Source organism: Equus caballus, chromosome 14 (assembly GCF_041296265.1).
Source record: "Equus caballus isolate H_3958 breed thoroughbred chromosome 14, TB-T2T, whole genome shotgun sequence".
NCBI classification, from domain to species: domain Eukaryota; kingdom Metazoa; phylum Chordata; class Mammalia; order Perissodactyla; family Equidae; genus Equus; species Equus caballus.
Genome location: NC_091697.1, coordinates 57,090,394 through 57,111,578, shown reverse-complemented (window position 1 = coordinate 57,111,578; position 21,185 = coordinate 57,090,394). Strand labels below are relative to the sequence as shown.

Below are 21,185 nucleotides of genomic sequence, written 5' to 3'. Positions count from 1 at the left end.
TAATTGATTCTACCTGAGGCTGACCAAACATTGAAAAATATTGATGAAGGTTCTCTGAACCAAATTCTTGGTCACCTGATTATATGGTGGAGAGTCTGGCCCAGAAGTAGGAACCTGGACTTTGTGACCAGCAGCTGCAGCTACACAGCTAACTCTGCCACTGGGGTGTGAAAAAGCTAAGGGTCATGCAGCAACTAGCCTATTTAGTCATCTTTGATAATGATGGGACATATGCATATATGTACCTACATACAAAGGTCTTCAGACTTACAAGCAGGTTATAAAAACCTGAAAGTGCACAAACAAGTATTCCTGTTTTACAATATGATGTTGCTAACATTATACTTTCAAAAGTACAGAAGTAGTCTAAAAATGTTAGTATTAACATTTTACAGGATCTTGAGGTAAGTCCAGTTACTGCCCAGTTTATTGTTTCTAACTTGTTTTTATAATTCAGGTCTTCTTAGAGTAGAGTACTTACTTATATAGACAAGGATCATTTCTCCTACCTCATCTTTTTTTTAAACATCTTTATTGAGATATAATTCACATACCATAAAATTCACCCATTTAAAGTATATAATTCGGGGCCGGCCCAGTGGCGCAGCAGTTAAGTGCGCACATCCCACTTTGGCGGCCCAGGGTTTGCCGGTTCGGATCCTGGGTATGGACTTGGCACCACTTGGCACGCTATGCGTGGTAGCATCCCACTTGCAAAGTAGAGGAAGCTGGGCATGGATGTTAGCTCAGGGCCAGTCTTCCTCAGCAAAAAGAGGAGGATTGGTGGCAGATGTTAGCTCAGGGCTAATCTTACTCAAAAAAAAAAAATACACAACAAAAAACCCATAAAGTATATAATTCAATGGTTTTGGTATATTCACAGATTTGTGCAACCATCAACACAAATTAAATATAGAACATTTTTGTCGCCAGAAAAAGAAACCCCGTACCCATTAGCAATTGTTCCCCATCCCCTCCAACCCCTAGCAACAACTAATCTACTTTTTATCTCTATGAATTTCCTCTTTTGGACATTTAACATAAATGGAATTGTACAATATGTGGTCTTTTGTGACTAACTCACTTATATGAAGTTTTCAGGGTTCATCCCTATAGTAGCATGTGTCAGTACTTCACTCCTTTTTACCTTGAATAGCATGCCATTGTATGGATATACCTCATTTTGTTACCCATTCATCAGTTGCTGGATATTTGGGTTGTCTCTACCTTTTGGCTATTATGAATAATGCTGCTCTGAACATTCACGTACAAGTTTTTGTGTGGACATACATTTTCAGTTTTCTTGGGTATATAGTGGATTGCTGGGTCTATGTTTAACTTTTTGAAGAACTGACGATTATCTTCCACAGTGTCTGCATTCTGCATTCCCATCAGCAATGTATGAGTGTTCCAATTTCTCCACATCCTTGCCAACACTTATTATTTTCCCTTTTCTTCATTATAGCCATCTTAGTAGGCATAAAGTTGTATCTCACTGTGGTTTTGTTTTGTATTTTCGTAAGGCCTAATGATGCCGAGCATCTTTCAAGTGCTTAGTGGCCATTTGTATATCTTCTTTGAAGAAATGTCTATTCAGATTCTTTACCCTTTTTAAAAAAAATAAGCTTCATTTTTTAGAGCAGTTTTAGGTTGACAGCAAAATTGAGCAGAAAGTACAGAGTTTCCATTTACCACCCCCCACACACATACACAGCCTCCTGCACTATCAATATCTCGCACTAGAGTGGTACATTTGTTACACTGACACATCATTATCATCCAAAGTTCATAGTTTTCCTTATAGTTCACTCTTGGTGTTGCACAGTCTATGGATTTTTGACAAATGTAAGACGTATACTCACCATTAGAGTAACATACAGTATAGTTTTACTGCCCTAAAAATCATAATAGTGTGTTTTGAAGAGCAAAAGTTTGTAATTTTGATGAAATCCAATTAATTTTTTCTTTTGTGAGTGATGCTTTTTGGTCCTATCTTAGAAATCTTTGTCTAACCCAATGACATAAAGATTTTCTGTTTTCTTCTGGAAGTTTTATAGTTTTAGGTTTTACATTTAGGTCTATGATTCATGTCAAGTTAATTTTTGTATATGATGCAAAGTATGGATTGTCAAGAGTGATAAAGGATATAAGATTTTACTGTACTTGCAGGCTAACAAGTTACCCTGCCACAGTTTCAATGCATGCTGGCAAAAGACAGAAGACTCCTGAGACGAAACAGAGAACCTCATGACTCACAGCACAGCAAGCAGCAGGAGCCTCAGGTTTGCATTGGTTTCCCTTGTCCCTGAGTCCCACAGGAGCTATGCCAAAGGGCCCAGGAGGATGAAGCATAAACAGGTCCACACAGTGGGTTTGTATCACAGCTGAGGAGCCCCAAGCTTAGGGAACATTAATCTTTTATAAAGGACTGCAAGCAAACCTGCCCAACCTTTGCCCCAGAGCAATACATTATCTTTTTTATCTGGACAGTAAACAAATTTGTCTTTTGCGCTGAAGGTAGACATGATCTCTAGGCTATTACTTGGGCAAACATCCTTGAAAAGACAGTCTGGAACAAAAGGGCTGTTAGTGTTGAACTCGTAAGATACATGAGGGACCAGTGGAGAACTGTCTCCCAACATAGGATGAGATTCCTTTTTGCATATGGTTGTCTAATTGGTCCAGTACAATTTGTTGAAAAGACTATCCTTTTTCCATTGAGTCACCTTGATACCTTTGTCAAAAATCAATTGACCATATTCGTGTGAGTCTATTTCTGGACTCTCTATTCTGTTCCATTGATCTATGTCATCTTTTTACCAATGCTCTACTGTCTTGATCACTGTAGCTCAGGAGTTAGCAAACTTTTTCTGTAAAGGGTGGGCTACCTATAATTCCTGTCGCATCCTTTTCTTTGTTTCTTTTCTCAACCTTTTAAAAATGTAAAAAGCATTTTTAGCTTGTGGGCCTTACAAAAACAGGCTACAGGCTTGATTTGCCCCTGGGGCCATAGTTTACCAGCCCCTGCTGTAGCATTAGAGTAAGTCTTAAGATCAGATCATTTGAGTCCTCCAACTGTTCTTTCACAAAATTGTTTTGGCTACTTGTAGTCTATTGCTTTTCAATGCAAATTTTAGCATTAATGTGTCAATTTATAGAAAAACAGGCTGCTTGGATTTTAATTGAGATTGTTTTGAATCTTTAGATCAATTGGAAGAGAATTAATATGTTAACAATATCCAATCTTCCAATCCATAAACATGGTATATCTCTCCGTTTGTTTAGTTCTTATTGTTGTGGTATATTTTAAAATCCAGGGAAACAATTGATACACGTATTTACCGCTTTATTTGTTCTTCATTCCTTCTCTGTTTCTTACCTTCCATCTGTTTTATTTTTCTTCTACCTGAAAAATTTGTTAGCGTTTCCTTTGGTACTGGTCTGCTGGTGGCAAGCTCACTTTTTGTCACTTTGAAAAGACTTTATTTTGCCTTCCGTATTCATTGCATGGCTGCGTAAAAAAATTATTGCAAAACTTGGTGACTTAAACAATAAACATTTATTATCTTACAGTTTCTGTGAATTAGGAATTCAGGGATGACTTGGCTGGGTGGTTCTGGCTCAGGGTCTCTCATGAGCTATCGGCACCTCTGTTGGCTGGTGCTTCATTACGTGAAGGCTGCGTAGGGCTAGAGGAGCCGCCCCCAAGATGGCTCATTCGCGTGGCTGTCTGCCGCAGGTCTCAGTTTCTCACCACATGGACCGCTCCACGGGGCTGCTTCAGTGTCCTCACATGACAGCAGCCTTCCTTCAGAGTAAGTGAACCAAGAAAGAGCAAGGCAGAAGCCACAATGTCTTTTATGATATTGACTCATAAGTCACATGCCATCATTTCCGACGTACTCTGTTCGTTAGAAGTCTCTAAGACCAGTACACATTCAAGGGCAAGAGAATTAGGCTCCACCTTTTGAATGGACTGTCAAAGAATTTGTGAATGTTATTTTAAACCACCACACTTTCTTTTCTTTTTTTTTTTCTTTTCTCTTCTCTTCTTTTTTCCTTTTCTTCTCCTTTTTTCCTCTTCCTCCTCCTCCTAAGATTATCTTCTAGAACATTCCTCACAAATTCTTTTGATCATGGGCCTGAAAACCTTAAGAGAAATTCCAGAAGATACTCTAGAATCTAGAATATTTCCTTTCAATTCTTTTACCGCTAATTTATTTCTCATGTCTACGTTGAATTGGTTACTAAGTCTAACATATCCTAAATATTAGTGTCTCTAGTATTTCTCTTTTAAGTAAACTGTTGCTTTTCTGCTGAAAAAAAATCATTTTTCCATTTTGGGGGAGTATCCATTGATTCCCATTTTACTCAATGTCTTGTTTTTCATCAAGAATAAGTATTTAATTTTATCAAATGAATTTTCAACATTTATAAAGATAATCATATGATTTTCTATTTAGAACTATTATTATGATGATTTATATTAGCAGATTTTCTAATATTGAACCTTATTTCTACTCCTAGAATAAACTCCATTTGGTCACAATATGTTATTCTTTCAGTGTGCTTTTGGATTCTGTTTGCTAAAATTTTATTTAGGATTTTTGCATAGATGGTTATACATGATATTGACCTATTTTTTTCTTTATTCTTGCAGTCATTTTTTTTTTTTGCATCAATGTCCTGATATTTGCTTTATGAAAAGAATTTGTAAGTTTTTCTTCTTTTTCTAGGCTATGAAACATTTTAAAAATCACTGGAATCATCTGTTCTTTAAAGGTTAGTAGATTTATAGAAGTCCCCTGTAAAACAATGGGCCTGGTGTTTCTTGTTTTTTGGGGGAGGAAGGGATAAGAATTTGACAAATTTTTTTGACAAAATTATTTATTAAAATTATTATTCATGGGGCCGGTCCTGTGGTCAAGTGGTTAAGTTCACATGCTCTGCTTCGGTGGCCCAGGGTTTCACTGGTTCGGATCCTGGGCACGGACATGGCACCACTTGTCAGGCCATGTGTCCCACATGCCGTGACTAGAAGGACCCACAACTAAAAATACACAACTATGTACTGGGGGGCTTTGGGGAGAAAAAAGGAAAAATTAAAAAAATAAAAAGTATTAAAAAATATTATTTGTTATAATTTATATGTCATATCTGTATATATTCTATTTATGTATAATATTATTTAATTAAAATTATTTTGACAAATTGTTTTATGCAAATTCATCTATTTTTGTTTCTTGGTAAAATTGTACATTTCATATGGGTTTTCAATTTTATTTGCATAAAATTATATAAGATATTCTCTTATGGTTTTTTTGTTTTGCTTTGTTATATTTTTTACCTCTAATGTTTGTGTGACTATTTGCCACTTGTAATTTCTTATTTTCAGTATTTGCACATTTCTTCTCCTTTGTGATTAACTTTGTTTGTGGATTATCTAATTTATTGAATTTTTTTCTAAGAACAAGCTGATTTATTTATAAGTTCTCTATTTTTATTAACTGGTTAATTTCTGTATTTATCTTTATTAATTTTTCCTTTTGCTTTCCTTTGGTTTATTTTTAAATTCTCTTTCTCGCTTTTTGAGCCAGCTGTTTAGTTCATTTATTTTTCTTTCATTTATGTGGCCATAATTTTTTAAGACTATGAATTTTCCATTAAGTACTACTTTAGCTGTACTTGGAGATCCTTCTATATAGTATGTTCATTAGTATTGTTTTCTAGAAATTCTGCAGTTCTGAATTTGTGTTTTTGCTTTGATTATGGAGTTATTTAATATAGACCCCAAATACACACCCAAATAGAAGGGCACTTTTTCTGTATTCTGAATATGTTATAAAGGTCAATGATAATTGTGTTGTTATTGTACAATGCTATCTATTTATTTTTACTGTGGGAATTTAATGAGGTTTGGTTAGTGGCCTGACATATAACCTTATGTGTGTGTGTGTGCACATGCACATTTGTGTACAAATATTCCAGATCACTTGCAAAGAAAGTATATTCTCTATTCTCAGGGAACAATATTTGATGCATATCAATAACATCTACCTTTTTGATTATGTTGTTTGAGCTTCTAGATACTGTTTTAATTTTGACCACTTGATCTGTTTTGGATTGGGAAAGGAGAATCAAAGTCTCCTATTATTTGTCTTTGTCTAAATCTCCTTACATCTTTATATTTTCTATTATATGAAGATCCCTACTGTATTATTTGGTTCATAGATATTCATAACTTAAATTTTCATGGTGAATTGTAGCTTTTAGCATTAAAAAGTACTTCTCTTTATCTGTTTAAAGCTTTTTGTCCTGATTTCTGTGTTGTCAGATATTCAGATTTTTAGTGTTTGTATTTTCTGGTATGTGTTTCTTTGCCCATCCTTTCGTCAACCTTTCTGAATCATTTTGTTTTAGATCTATACAGCCTAGGTTTGGATTGGACTTTGTGATCTATTTTAAAAGCCATTTTAAAAATAAATGAGTTAAACCCATTTATATTTATTGAGATTACAGATATATTTGGTCACAATTTTCTCTCATTTTTTGTGTTGTGTTTTCAATATGTATTTTTGTATTTGTCCTTTTTCTTAATGTACTTTTGATATTTAGGAGGTTTATATTTTCGCTCTATAAGTTACCTTTGTAAAATACCTTTGATCCATTCTCTTTGGGGACTGTGTCTTTTGGTTCCTACTATGAGCAGCAATAAAATTATCTCGTAATCTCATCCTCTCTCCCTCACCCCTCCTCCATTATCCAGTCAAAAGAATATCAATCTCAGTGTTTGTGTTAAATGTGCCTAAGCTTCTACTTGATTTGGAAACTTTAAATACTATCCTTTGACTCAATTACTTTGAGGCACTCAGTGAGCTTTTTTTATTTCTATCTTCTCTCTCTCTTCTTCAGTTTTTTACTAGTGAGAAAATTCTACAGTATAAGGGATGTAACATCTGCATTCCAATCTGTCACTCTAATGTCTATATTCGTTTTACTCTTATTTCTACAGTTAAATGCATTCAGTGCTCAGGGAAGGCCCTTTTACCCTGATTTCCTCAGGTTTGCTCAGTGGTGCTGAGACAGTTGGTACTGTTCCATGGTTCTTATAAATTCCTCAGAAAGGGTTCATGACAATAACATTCCTTGATTTCTTACAGATTTTTAAATGTTTGTTTTGTCAACCTTAAAAAACAGAGACTAGTTTAAGAGGCAAAGCGTTTATCTGAGATCAAAGAGTTGCAATTCGAGAAAGTACAGATTCAGGTAGAAACCCAAATAGTGTCCTGATTACAGGGTGAAAGCAAAGAGTTTTTATAAGAAAAGGAAAGGGATAATTGCATGAGTTGGAAGAGGAAGAAAAAAGAGTTTTTCTATTGGTGTTAACAGGCTAGGCTACTCTTGGTTATACATTGATCAGCTATTGATTCTATCTTCAGAAAGTCTACAATCATCAGTCTTTGTGATGAGGAGGTCTGTTTTCCTGCTGACTTCTCAAACAATTGCTTGTAAAACAATTGCCATTTTGGCCCAGTCCAAAGGTTTGGTCCAGTCCAAGGTTTAAGGCACAAAACAAGCAAGCCAGTTCCCCTGGAATGGCTGCTCCAGCTCTTTTAAAATGGTTCCTTGGGGCCGGCCCGGTGGTGCAGTGGTTAAGTGCGCACATTCTGCTTCTCAGTGGCCCGGGGTTCGCTGGTTTGGATTCCAGGTGCGGACATGGCACCACTTGGCATGCCATGCTGTGGAGGCGCCCCACATATAAAGTAGAGAAAGATGGGCATGGATGTTAGCTCAGGGCCAGTCTTCCTCAACAAAAATTGGAGGATTGGCAGCAGTTAGCTCAGGGCTAATCTTCCTCAAAAAAAAAGAAAAAAAGATGAAAAAAATGGCTCCACTTAAGTCAGTTTTCACGGTCTATAGGTCTTGACAGTTAGTTTGGCTGGATGGAATTCTTGGCCCATACTTTTCTTCCTTTGAGTGTCTTGTAGGTGTTGCTCCCCTGTTTGGGTAGAGATTGCTGCCCTGGGGAAGCGGTGGAGAGGTGGAACCAGGGGAGCGTTCTCTGTGGCCACAGAGACGGACCTCAAACATGACCCTTCTGAGAAGTCATCTCTTCTCTGGATTTCAGAGCTTGCTTGAGGAGAGCTTCTCTGTCCATCTCTGTTTCCCAGATCTCTTTACAGCCTTTTACTAAGAAAATGTACTCACTTTTGGAAGTTTTTTTTTTTTTTCAGTGCTTTCCAAGACTTTCCATTGTCCTCAGCAATCTTGCTTTGTTCTCATAGTCGCCTTTCAGAGTAGGATCCCCTCTGGAAGGGAACACTTGCTAGAGATTTCTGAATCTATTCCCACCTCACTCAAAGTTTTTCACCAGGTTTCCTGCTCTCTTTCACCTTTGGCAGCTCTTGACAACACTTTGGAGGGTACGTTTTTCTCCTGTTTCACCAAATATGCAGTTGGCAGGTTTGTTGTTGTCTTTGTTGAGTGTGAGACAATTCAGAATTAAACCGCTGCCATGTGTTCCTTCTGAAAAGGAACATTCTCCTACTTTTAAATTATAATAAAAAATTTTAATCAATGCCACTATGACTTATCCTTTCAACTAAACTTCCATGAACATCCAGGTTTTTTTCCCTTCTGATAAACTCCTAGAAGTAGAATTCCTGGTTCAAAAGAGCATGGCCACTTTTAAAGCTTTTACTGTGTTTTGCCAAAGTACCCCCTGGAAAGTTTGTACCTAAGTTTCCATACCTACTAACTGCAGGCTTCCTCTTTATTTTTTATTTATTTATTTGTGAGGAAGAGTGGCCCTGAGCTAACATCTGTGCCCATCTTCCTCTATTTTGTGTGTGTGGGTTGCCACCACAGCATGGCTTGATGAGTAGTGTAGGTCTGCACCTGGGATCTGAACATATGAACCCAGCCTGCCAAAGTGGATTGTAGGGAAGGAAGACATTTCCTCTACGCTCTCTGGGTTCGTCTGGCCAGAGAACAAATTAAATTCACATGAGACAGAATAGCAGGAAAAAATTAAACAAAGCTTTATAACACGTATACATGGGAGAGGTCAGGCAAGCTAAGCAACTCGCCAAAATGGCTGAAGCCACCACCTTAAATATCATATCCAGCTAACGACAAAGGAGGATGTTGGGGGTGGGGGAGTCAGTTACAGGAGGTTACCAGAAACAGGAATGAGATCATTATGCAGATTTAAGTCCTTGCCTTTGGTATTGATTAAGAGTTTCTAGAGATAAAGTCATCCCCATTCTTCCTGGTACAGAGAGGGAGATAACTTTACAGATGGAGATTTCCTTTACAATGTAAATGTCTCCTAACAAAGGGCAAGCAAGTTCCACTCCTCAGAGCCTCCTTCCCTGTCCCAGTTTATCAAAAGCAACCAGCCCAGTAATTCTCATGCCACAGAGACATATCTTGGCGTGGCCAAGATCAGTCCCCTACAGGATCATGTGAACTTAACCAGTGAGCTGCCCAGGCTGGCCCCCCAGGCTTCCTCTTAAAGATAGTGAATAGTTACTGCAATCACTGCTCTCATATTCTTGAATTTCTGGAATCTCTTGAGCAAAACCTTCCTTCTCTTTGTGCAGCCTCCCACTTTGTGCCTGATGCTCTGTAGAAGCTCCGGGCCCAGAGGGCCTGGTACAGAGACATCAAGCTGGAAAAGCAGCTAGTCCTTATCACTCCCCAGCACTTTCAGCTCTTCTGTTCTGATTTTGATCTTGAAAAGGGGGGCCAATCTGACAGGTGAACACGTCCCTGGAAATGGCTCAAGGAGGCCTCCTGGTGGGCAGTCAGGTGAGAGCACTGAACGTAGACTGTAGGGTTTCTTTTCTTCCCACCACAAACAAGCTCAGCAAGTAACCTAAATTCATAGTGGTCATGGAAGTACCAAGGGGAAAAAATACCTATTTTCCCTTCATACACTACAAAACTGTTCTAAAATAGCCAAATGGACTGGAGAAGCGGTTTTATTCTTGCCCATCCTGCCTTGGAAAAGCTGAAAATGCAGATGCATTAAAAGTATCAAGTGGAGAGAGCTCTTCCAGCTGGCTTTCTAGCATTTGCAGAGGAAAGTTTTCCCAGCCAAAGGCTGGGAGACGTTAAAAGCTATGAAACCTTGGGATCCACAGCTATTAAAGAAGCATCTGAATTCTGAATATTCCTCTTCTAGGGCTTTTCCAAGATTGGGACTCACCAACAGCACACAGCTCTCACAGGGGCAACTGATATGCAAAACTTTTTTCAGTCTGCTTATGATAATTGCCTCAAATTAACATCACAAGGCAGTGGAAATTACATTCCCCAAAGGCTTCCTACTGCAGGAAGTTATCTTGCTCCTTACTGCAAAGGTAGTAACGATTAAAATCAGGTTAGCTTCTGTCTTGCAAAAGTTTGTCTGTTAATCCATTATTTATATTCCTATAAAAAGGCATTTCTGTATCAAAATGCATGAATTTTAACCTGTTGTAAATGAAAGTTTAAGTTTTTTTCTATTGTATCGGACAAGTCTTCTCTCTGCCAGAAACCTTAAAATTGAAGTTCTTATAACAGCAGTCGAGTGGCTTTTACCTAACTGCATGGATGTTCAGTGTTCAGATGACAGGAAGTTATAGTCCTTCGCTGTCCTGTACACCTCGGGCCATACCAGGAGTTCAGTCTGAGTGCCTTATTTTAAGCACAGCATTGATGAACTAAAGTGCTCACCAGGAAGCAGATGGAGGAGAGGAGCCGGAGACCAGTTTGCATGGGAGCAGAGGACACAGTTGGAGAGGCCCTATAACTGACTTCAGATCATTGAAGGGCTGCTTGGTAGAAGATGGCTCATTTGTCGTTGCTTTTCAAGGCAGGCATAAGGCCAAAGAGAGAGCTACAGAAAGTTAGATTTCATCTTTAAATAGAAGAACTTTAAACAATTAGAGCTTTCTGAAAAATACAAAATACTTCCTTCGGTTGAACTGAGCTCCCAGTCATCTCACATCTATAATGAATGCATGATTGCACTAGATACATAAATAAATATTTTACAATTAAAAAAAATATGGCCACAGCTATTTGTTTTTAGAAAGCCTTGAAATTGTTTAAGCAAAGCAAACACTTTTGTTATTATGACCACTAGTTTTGTAGAATAGGACCCTGGGGCTAATCATCTTCATCCCACTTGGGTTCCGGAATCCTGTTGCCTGCCTGGCTGCTGTTGACATCTACTCACATAAGGAATAATTAATAGTAAAACAACAAAAATGCTTTATATTTGTGTTCTTCCTCCTTTTTAAATATCCAGATTTCAGCTGTTTCTCTTTCTCTATATACTTTTATGTTTGTGTATTTCCAAATTATATATTTATATATTCCAGAGATGATTTTAGCTTTCGGGAGGACCCACATGTCCTTAGTATTAATTCTGTTAACCCCAAAGAACAGCGTCCCCAGCACAAAAGGGAGACAGCGATAGTCAGTGGTGGGAGAGGATCTCCCTACAGTCCAAGAACAAAGTCCTCTTTTGAGAGTGAAACTCTTAAGAAAGCAGCTGTAGACAAGATTAGGCGTCTGCGTAAGAAATTTGCTTAAAGAGATCGTTTTTCAGTAAAAAGCAAGAAGGGGTGACATAGGTGTGGTCCCACTTCTGAATTTAGCTAAACTGAGGTCACGTCTCATCCTGCCCTGCCCCCTCTCAGGAAAGAAAATGCAGCAAAGGGACGGTGATGACCCGCAGGAGCCCTGGGCCAGCTCCTGAGCCCTGAGGGACCCTGCTGCCAGTCACAGAAAAGGAGTGCACTCTGTTAATGCTCTGGGCTCACAGAGACTGGCCGCGGACTGGCGGGCACCGCGCCATGCACGTCTCCGCAGACCCCAAATCACTGTGCGGCATCTGACCAGGAAGTTCTCAGTTTCCATACATGTTTCCCACGCTGTGAATGGAATTGCAGATGCACTTTCTGGTCCCACTCTCACTTTAGCCACAGGCTTAGCATAGGGGGCTAGTGAAAGGAGAGCCCACGTTTTAAGGTGCCAGATTTTGCAAATAAAAATACTGGGTGCCTGGTTAAATTTGAATTTCAGATAAACAAGGAATACTTTTTTTACTGTAAGCATATTCCAAATGTGTTTTCTCTGGCAACCCTACCACATTTTCTGATCAATATTTAATACTTTGAAAGAAAATGAATGAATGAATGAATGAATGGAGAGGAAGATCAACAGGACAGAAACAGGTCACAGAGATGCAATTAGTGAATATATAATGCTTTTTAAATTTTGTTAATTTAAAATATTTTCTATTAATTTTACTTTTAAAAATTATTTTTTATTTTTATGAAAATAATGTATACACACATAAAAATTAAAAAGTCAAATAGTATTAAAAGGCATATGGTGAAAAATAGCAGTCCCCTATACCCAACCCCACCCCCAATCTGATACCCAGAGGCACCCAGTGGGACTCTTTCAGCTATTTCTCCCAGTTTTAACCTCCTCTCCCATTTTTCTAAATAGTATGTTTATAGTGTTGTTTTGTTGATTTGTCAGTTTTAGACATTGCCCACTTTCTTGCAAATGATGAGAAGATGAAGATTTGATTCTTTTACCCACCGCCACCTGCCTCCTCCTTCCCTTTCTCCCAGCTTCCCAACACTGTTCATTACAGTCTTTGGTTAAATCAGTAATCTGTGTTTACATTATTATGGCTATTTACGTTTTTTTTGTGTTGCGTCTGTTTTCTTTTACAGTTTATGTGTTGTGGGATTTGTAGGTAGCAATTGCCACATATTTTTTGTTTACTAAGTTTTTCATAAACTTATTACTAATTCTCACAACCTTCTAATAACCCCTCAACATAATTTTCCACCTAGTCACTCTGTCAGGTAACCCATCTGGCCTGTCTCTGTCTTGAAGTCCTCTATTCTCTGACTCAGAGGCGGGCTCCATACCTAGGCCCACTGCCCCACTGTCAGCCAAGGTCTCCTTTGCCAGCATCCTGGGCATCCCTTTGCCCTTTCCTGGACATGTGGTCCTCATTCTTGGATTATTTTCTTGTTCAGGCGAAGAGCTTCCTGAGGAAGGGAGCATGAGAGGCAAATTATTGGTGATCTCTTGTGTCTGAAAGAATCTTTTATTTTACCATTTCTCTTAACTAATGGTTTGAGTTTAGATTTCTAAGCTATAAATCACTCTCACTGAGGGCCTCACTCCTTTATCTTCCAGCTTCCAGTGTTGCTGTTGGGAAGTCTGGTGCCATTCTGATCCCTGATCCTTTCAATGGACCTGTTTTTGCTTTCTGGGTCTTTTTAGGGTCTTTTCTTTATCCCTGGTGTTCTGACATTTCATGATAATGAACCTTGAGATATAAATCTTATTTTCCCTTCCTGAGGATTTTATAGCATTTTTAAAGCTTTCTTTTCTTCTCCTCCCTGAGCTTATGCATTCTTCCTCCCTTGTCACTCCTCCTCTCTCCCCCACACCTGTCTCTCATGTCTGAGGCTTGCCTTAAAAGTCTGGGGAATCTCGGCTCTCTGATCATATTTAACAATTATGTGCTGAAGAGATGATTGCATGGTCAGCATGCTGGGGTGGAGCTTGTCTAACGGTGGGTGGCCTTCCCTGTAGGGGGAGGTTGGTCATGAGCTGATTCTCCCAGTGGGGATCCCAAATGTCTGTATCAGTAGGTCTTTCCCTTGAACCTGCTCAGTTGCTACAGAAAAGGGTTGTTTAGTCTCCATCCTGGGGGTAAGGGGTGTGCCTGGCTGCCAGGTTGTCTAGAAGCAGGGTGAGGAAGAGGGGCTGGGAGTTAACCTTTTAATGTCTAGATTTCCATTTATTCTCCATACTTTCAGTGCTGCACTTCATACTTACCCCCCACAGTGCCTGATGTGCTGATCCAAATTCCCACTTCACGTCTCCTGCAGGGTGGGAGAGGTGTGACAACCCCACTGCCCAGCTGGGACTGTGCTCTCTCCCAGATTCCACCAGTTGTCCCAGTTGCAGCACTGCCCTCCCTGTCCCGGCAGCTTGACCTGCCTCTCCCCGGCACCCTCTGCAGGCATCAGGCCTTCAGCCTCCCCCGCACTGCCGTGTGACTCGCCGTTCCTTCCTCTGCTTCCCACCTTCCAAAAATGTACAGACATCCTTCGTCTGCTGCCATCTCCTCCCCTATCCTCATAGACCTGGTGGATTTGTAATTCTTTTTACTCTTTTGTAGTTGTTTTTAGTAGGGTTTTGGGAGGAAGCAGATGGAGACTCATGAGAGGCTCTTCTACCACATTTAACTAGGAGTTCTTTAGGGTCCATTTTCACTCTGAAACACTTGAGGGGAACAATTTCCAGGCCCCATTCTGAAATAACTCCTGCTGTCAGTCAACACAGTCACTTTTTTTTTTTTTTGAGGAAGATTAGCCCTGAGCTAACTACTGCCAATCGTCCTCTTTTTGCTGAAGAAGCCTTGCCCTGAGCTAACATCGTGCCCATCTTCCTCTACTTTATAGGTGGGATGCCTACCACAGCATGGTGTGCCAAGCAGTGCCATGTGCACACGCGGGATCCGAACCCTCGAACCCGGGGCCGCCGAGAAGCGGAACGTGCGAACTTAACCACTGCGTCACCAGCCGGCCCCAACAGTCACTTTTTATTTTATTATGGGGTAGGTGTTTCTTGATGAGAAATGGACCAAAGTCCAAACACACACATTGTTTAATCATATTAGCAAAACAGTCTTTGACCTTTGGAGCAAGATCCAAATGTGTTTCTCTGCTTTTGTCTAGGAACGGGGGACAGAAAATCATGAAAGTTGCTTTGAAATGTGGCCCCGGCCCCAATTCTTCCCAGACCTGCTCTGTCTTCTGGGCTTGAAAAAAAGCCAGGAGAATGCTAAAATCCCATCGCCTTTGGATTAATCATGAGCCCCACCTCTCCTGCTACCCTGTGTTTACACATTGCTGCTATTGTGTTCTGTCTGCTGGCGGATCTCCTTTCATCTACAGGCCACACAAAACCCTCTTCATTTAAAGCTGCACATGTGGCTCCTGAGTTAAGAGGGGGCATTGTAGCAATAGTTCCTCACTCCTCTTATCGAAGGCTCGAAGTCTTAGGGAAGGCTGGCTGCTGTTTCAGTGTGCTCCACTGTGCCCAGCTGACATCTAAAGTCCACACAAGGCCGGCAGGCTGTCACAGGGCAAGGTAGCTCTGTGGGGTGGGGCAAGGGGTTAGCCGGAGAGTGAGTGGACCAGGATAGAGAGGGCCTTGAATGCCACACTAAGGACTTTGCACTTTCCTGCAGGCAGTGGGGAGCCACCCAAAGATCTTGAGCAGGAGAGTGACATGAGGTAAACTATGCTTTAAGAAAATTAATCTGGGGCTGGCCCAGTGGCATGGTGGTTAAGTTCGTGGACTCCACTTCAACAGCCCAAGGTTCATGGATTTGGATCCCAGGCGCAGACCTACACACCACTCATCAAGCCATGCTGTGGTGGCATCCCACGTACAAAATAGAGGTAGATTGGCACAGATGTTAGCTCAGGGCCAATCTTCCTCACCAAAAAAAAAAAGAAAAGAAAAGAAAAGAAAAGAAAAAGAAAATTAAGCTGATAGCTTGGGTGGGAGGGTTCAGGGCAGGGAGAGGCTGGAGTCTAGGAGGCCAGTTAGGTAAAGTGGTTCCTAACTCTGGCTACATAGATCACTGGGGGAGGTTTTTAAAAATCCAGACCCTGGCCTCTATCCTGTGAGATTTTGTTTCAAGTGGTCTGGGGAGGGGACCATGAATGTGTTCTTAAGACATTCCCCAGGTACAGCACTGAGCCAGGAGGCTATCGTGACAAGCCAACAAAGGGAACTAGACCTCAAAGATGGGGCTGTCATTCTGGGAGGTTAGAGGAAGAAACAGATTGGAGAGACGCTGCCAGGGGTAGGGGGTAGTCCCACCTGATCTCTGCCTGTTTCAAGACCTAGAGGAAGGAGGCATGAGGAAAACCGTTGAGCGGGGCCTGGAGAACCAAGTGGAGGCTGGTACCCTCCCTGCAGGAGAAACTAGAAGATCAGATTTGAGAGAAGATAGTGGCAGGGGACACTCAGGGTGCCAGGAGGGCCTGGGACTTGGGGGAAAGTGAATTGGTGAGCATCTGGCTGCTAGTTAGAGTCATGGAGTGCATCTGGGGAAGGGAGACTGCAGTTCAGATCCCTCCGGTAGCACATGCCCATGGACACATGCGTGGAGGCACATGGACACATACACAGTCCTCTTCTGCAGGAGCAGAAAGTGTGGTGGCTCAGAGATTGGGCTCTGGAATCCAGCAGCGCTGTCCATGTGACTCTGGGAATCACAGCCTCCTCAACTATAGAGCACCAATGATGCTAGCAGTTCACTCAATATGGCTGTTGTGATGACTTGAGGAGATGCTGCGTGTAAAGGCTGGGCACAGAGCCTGGCACGCAGGCAGCACTCTGTGTATGGTAGCTATGACTAATACTGAAAAATGTGATCTCACTTCTGAAGCCAGGGAGCCATAAAGTATTTCATTCAGTTTATCTCACTTCTGAAGCCAGGGAGCCATAAAGTATTTCATTCAGTGTTAGCAGACAAGTCCAAAGAAAGGCATGAAATCTTTCATTTGTGTTACTCACTCTGGGTGGCTTTCTCTGGGTGTGTGTTTGGTGAGTCCTTTGCCTTTTATTTCTAGGACTCCTAGAGAAATGACAGTCCCTTGCTGCTGCGTTTAATTGGAGAGGAGCTCAGAGACCTGAGATTATAATTATGATGCCTTAAATGTCGAGCTCTTCAAAAGTCTGCCATTGCCCTCGCTGTCACCCTGAACAGCTCTGGGAACCCAAACGCTGCAGCCCCCTAGAGCATGCCCTGGGCCTCTCAGCCAGGCCTTACCTGGGAAATCTGAGTGACAGTGACGTGCAGGCAGCAGGAAGACACACGGAAAACCAAGGAGCCTGTGATGAGCTCGGAAGAGGTGAGTTGATGATCTGCTGTTTATAGCTCCACTAAGAGGCTCTGGCCGCCAGCCCCTGTGAGGCTGGGTGGAAACGATGCCTTTGCCGAGCTGAGAGCACAAAATGAAATCAGTGATTCATGGGCAGCAGCCACTTGAAATACAAACACTCCCGCACCCCAGCCTCACCGGCCTTGCAGATGCCCACTTTAGAAGTGTGTTGAACAGAGTTGCTAGCCTGCTGCCTCCTCGTCTGCATGCCTTTGAATAGGGTGGCAGGATAGGCAGGTTCTGCTCCAATAAGGGGCCTGAGAAGGGCAGCAGCACTCCTTGGAGAACCCCAGGAGTCTGGGCCCACCCCTCCCAGAGGCCTTGGTCAGAACCCAGGTCAGGGCTGAGTAAGAGGCAAGCCCCAGGCTTGGGTAGGCCATCTTGGGTGCTGGGGCCTCAGAGGGCCTGTGAGTCAGAGAGAAAGGACAGTTCCTGCTTCTGCCCTCTGTCTCCAGGGGCCACGCTGGCCATGGAGCAGCTTCCTGATGACACTTCTTATGCTGAACATGCAAAACTGTACAATGAGGAAATCTTGGTAGCTTTTTTGTTTTTTTCCCGCAATTCCATAGCCTAGCACCTGTCACCTGAAATAGCTATTGTTTATTTTTCTTGGTAACATCTTGGCTTCCAGGCCAACATCTACTCGGAGGTCCCAACTCAACTCCCCCTATGTGAGGAATGTGCTGGGGTCATCTCTTAGTGTCTCGTAATCCAAGACTGGATTGAAAGGGCCAAACCAGGATAATGAGGTATAAGCCAACCAAGCTCTGAAGCCAGATTGCCTGGGCTCACATTCCATCTCCACACTTGCCAGCTGTGCAGTCTGCCTCAAATTCCTCTCTGAGTCTCAGTTTCCTCACTGGTAAAATGGGGACAATAACAGAACCTACCTCACTGGTTTGTGGTGAAGATGAAAAGAAGAAAGGTATGGAAAGTGGTCAGCACAGTCCCTGGCCCAAGGAAGGGCTCAGTAAATGGAAGGTGCTGCTGCTGTGGTTGTTTTTGCGATGGTGTCTTGGCTCCTACACTGACCCCACTCCTCTGCCCACAGCTTGTGGTACTGAGGCTCCTCATGGAGATGGTGCCCTGGGGCTTCCATAGAGATGCTCTACCTGTCACGGGCACACTCCGTGTCAGGTTGACCAGCACAATGGACTTCACCCTGGGCATCTTGGCCCTTTGCTTTACCTGTCCCGGCCCTTGCCTAAGAATCAAGTGCCTGTCCCTGGGCACTGGGCCTTGCCTGGGCTTTACCACCCTACTCTTCTGTTCCTTGGGGACCTGGGATGGCCCTTGGGGGCATTCACTATCACTGTCCGGTGGAGGACTTCACCTGAGGGTCCCCAGTGCTAACTTGAGGTCTGTAGCCAACAGGCTGCCCACCAAGGAAGGGCCTGGACAACTGGCAGGATGGGCGCACCTCACCTACCAGCTGGACACGCAGCACAAACTACTGATTCATGGAAGCTCATGAGGCCTTGGCTGTTTGTACATTCTCTCATCTCCAGCTGTCAGCCAAAACATAACTGTAGCTGTCACTTTGGCAGCGATATGCTGTGATGTATCCTGATACAACTGCCTCTGCTCCACGGCAGCGAGCTTTTGGGAGACAGGAGGAATCTTGCAGCTGCTCCCAGGAGACAGCCAATCTGGAAAGTGGTCTTTGTGATGTTCATCCAGGTGCAACTGTCGGGGTGCTGTGAGCACCAGGGTAAGGCCCTGCGTTAGAATAGGCACTGGCATGCTTGTGTCTGCATTTATCGTGATGCGCTTCTGATGACATCAGTTAATAAGAGAGAAGCTGCCGTTGAAATACATCATTTGGGGCAGCTGTGAGGGCTTAGAAAACAGCCTTTAGACCTATGCACTACTTGAACTCCAGCATGCATGGAGTGAATGAGTGGTTAGACAGAGGGGTACACAGTGTAGGGAGATGGTGCCAGAGATATAGCTGTGGCCAGATTGGGAAGCGAGGGACTTGAAGGCCATGCCTTGGAGCTTGGACTTTATCCTGGAGACAATGGGATCCATTGTACTAGTCGAGAGAGTGATATGATCGGACAACCTTGGGGTCTGGGCTCAAACATCCCCAAGTAGCAGCACTCAAGGTAAGGCTCTCTCTCCCTGCAGCAGTCAGTGAGAAGTAGTGTGCTGCTTGAGAAGGTGTTCTGGAGCACCTGTGTTACCGAAACCAAAGTGGGTTCCCTCTTAGTGAGTTAAATCAGACTCTCCACCAGAAATAGTTGTCTCACAAAGTAAAGTGTATTTGCAGCAAATAGGAGACCAAGCAGAATCATTTCCGAAGTCACGGCGTCCCCGAACAAAGGGAAGCAGGGACGTTTATTTCAGATAGGGAATGAATATTCAAAAGGGAGAGGTGGGTGTTCTCTTGCGCAGTCTCCGTTGGAAAACATGCTTCCACATACAATGCAGGTCACGGTAATAAGGGCTAAGCTCCTCCTGGAGAGATCTTAGCATTAAAAATAAGGCAAAGGTCATAGTCCTAGCTCTCGAGGTGAGACTTGGTCTGGATCGGGGAGGTTGGTGGTTGCATCTCCTTAACGAAAGGAAAAGGAACAATTTGGGAAAACAGTTAAATGCTTCCAAATCCATCCTTGAGTTCCTGGGAGAAATTGGTTGCGACACCTGGAGCACCAGCCCCAGAATTCGGGGTGGCCATGACTCTGTGCTTAGTGTGTAAGTGTGCAAGGGGCCGGCCCTAGTCAGCCCAGCTGGGAGTGTGCAGTGAATGAGAAGAGGCACCAGGCTCATGCCTGCCTTCTTCCCCCATCCTCCTGGGCCAAAATTCATTAATGAAGCACCTGCATGCAGAGGTGCCAAATGCAAGGAGCGGCATGCACTCATGCCAAAGGTCGGGGGAAGCTCCTGGAGCTGAGAGATGTCCCCACTCCTGTTGGTGTTGTCTCCCTCCAACATATACACACACTAAGAAAACAGTAGAGATAAACATCCAGGCTTGGTTGATGGAGGAATTCCTAGAAGGAGGCTTCTATCCTCAGGTACTTAAATAAATACTAGTTTAGAGGTTGGTTAAGGAAAACCGGAGAATATAAAGTGTTGGGAACCATTACCAGTGGGTGAGCCAGCCATGAACACGGAAGCCAGAGCATATATGGACCATCGTGTAAGTCAGGAGAAAGGCAGGATTCAGCTGACGAAAACTTTGTGTGCCCTTCTCAGAAGTTCATTGTACAACCAGTGGTTTGGTGGTGATTCTCGCTTTTCAGCTGCAAGCCAGCGAGGGCAGGATGCCTCTCGGGTTGTCAGGGGAGGAGGGGCAGGAGGAAAGGATGATCCCATTCTGGCGAGATCTTCCATCAGCATTCCCTGAGTTGGCCTGCCAGGGGGCGGGAGAGAGGAGAGGCCGGGGGCGTTGAACAGTGAGGAAAGCCTCTCACCTGGGCAGCTCCTGACACAAGGTGGGTGTGGTGAATGCCTGCAACCCTTTGGCCTTTGAGTGGGGCCTGAACCTTATCCTCTTCCCTGAGGGCAGCAGCGTGTCTTAACCACCTCCTGGCTGCCCATGGCTGGTTTGAAGCAATAGACTAAGATGTATGTAGTTTTACTTATTTGGTTTGCTTTTTCCTTTAAAATTTACAAAATTTAACTATAACATGTATCCAGTTTTGCTTTCTTAAAATTTTTATTGTAAAATATGATATACAGTCAGGAAACTCCAAACAACCACATGTACAGCTTAACAAATAACTATAAAGTGAGTCAATTTCTTTTTATATAGAAAAGTATAAAAAAAGAAAACAAACGACCCTTATACCTTTACCTGGACAACTTTCACTGAAAGAAATTCTTTTAACACAGTTAAAAAATTTAAATAGTACAAAAAGATATAAAATGAAAAGTAAGTGCCTCTTCCTTCCCCTTTTCCTCACAAGTAACCACTAACAGTTTCTTGTGTATCCTTCTAAATTTTTTTCTCTGCATCAATGATGTTCTTTAAATGAGTATGTGATCATACAAGCTTTGTCTGTATTTAACGATAAACTTTAAAAGACGATGTAATCATGCTTCTCCTAAGATATAAAATTAATGTGTCAAAGATTTAATTTAACTAATTACTTAATGAGAGAACCACTAAAGTATTACAACCAATTCAAAGGAGAACTCAAAGTATCACACATGATAGTTAGATAAGGCTGCTGATTTCAGAAA

The 21,185-nt window shown here is 42.3% G+C and overlaps 1 long non-coding RNA gene across 4 annotated transcripts in view; it reads left to right on the top strand.

The window, feature by feature from the left end:
• The window catches only part of LOC106781649 (uncharacterized), a 35,572-nt gene that overhangs the window by 1,560 nt on the left and 12,827 nt on the right, over positions 1 to 21,185 (top strand). Inside the window, exons 2-6 of one of the 4 annotated variants that reach the window (XR_011425586.1) lie at positions 2,170 to 2,282; positions 4,737 to 4,782; positions 14,496 to 14,650; positions 16,683 to 16,964; positions 18,362 to 20,626. This is a non-coding gene — a long non-coding RNA (uncharacterized lncRNA). Of the gene's footprint in view, positions 1 to 2,169; positions 2,283 to 4,736; positions 5,212 to 14,495; positions 14,651 to 14,771; positions 15,585 to 16,682; positions 16,965 to 18,361; positions 20,627 to 21,185 lie in introns of those variants that run through there. The other 3 variants (XR_011425585.1, XR_011425584.1, XR_002799643.2) reach the window with 3 other exon arrangements.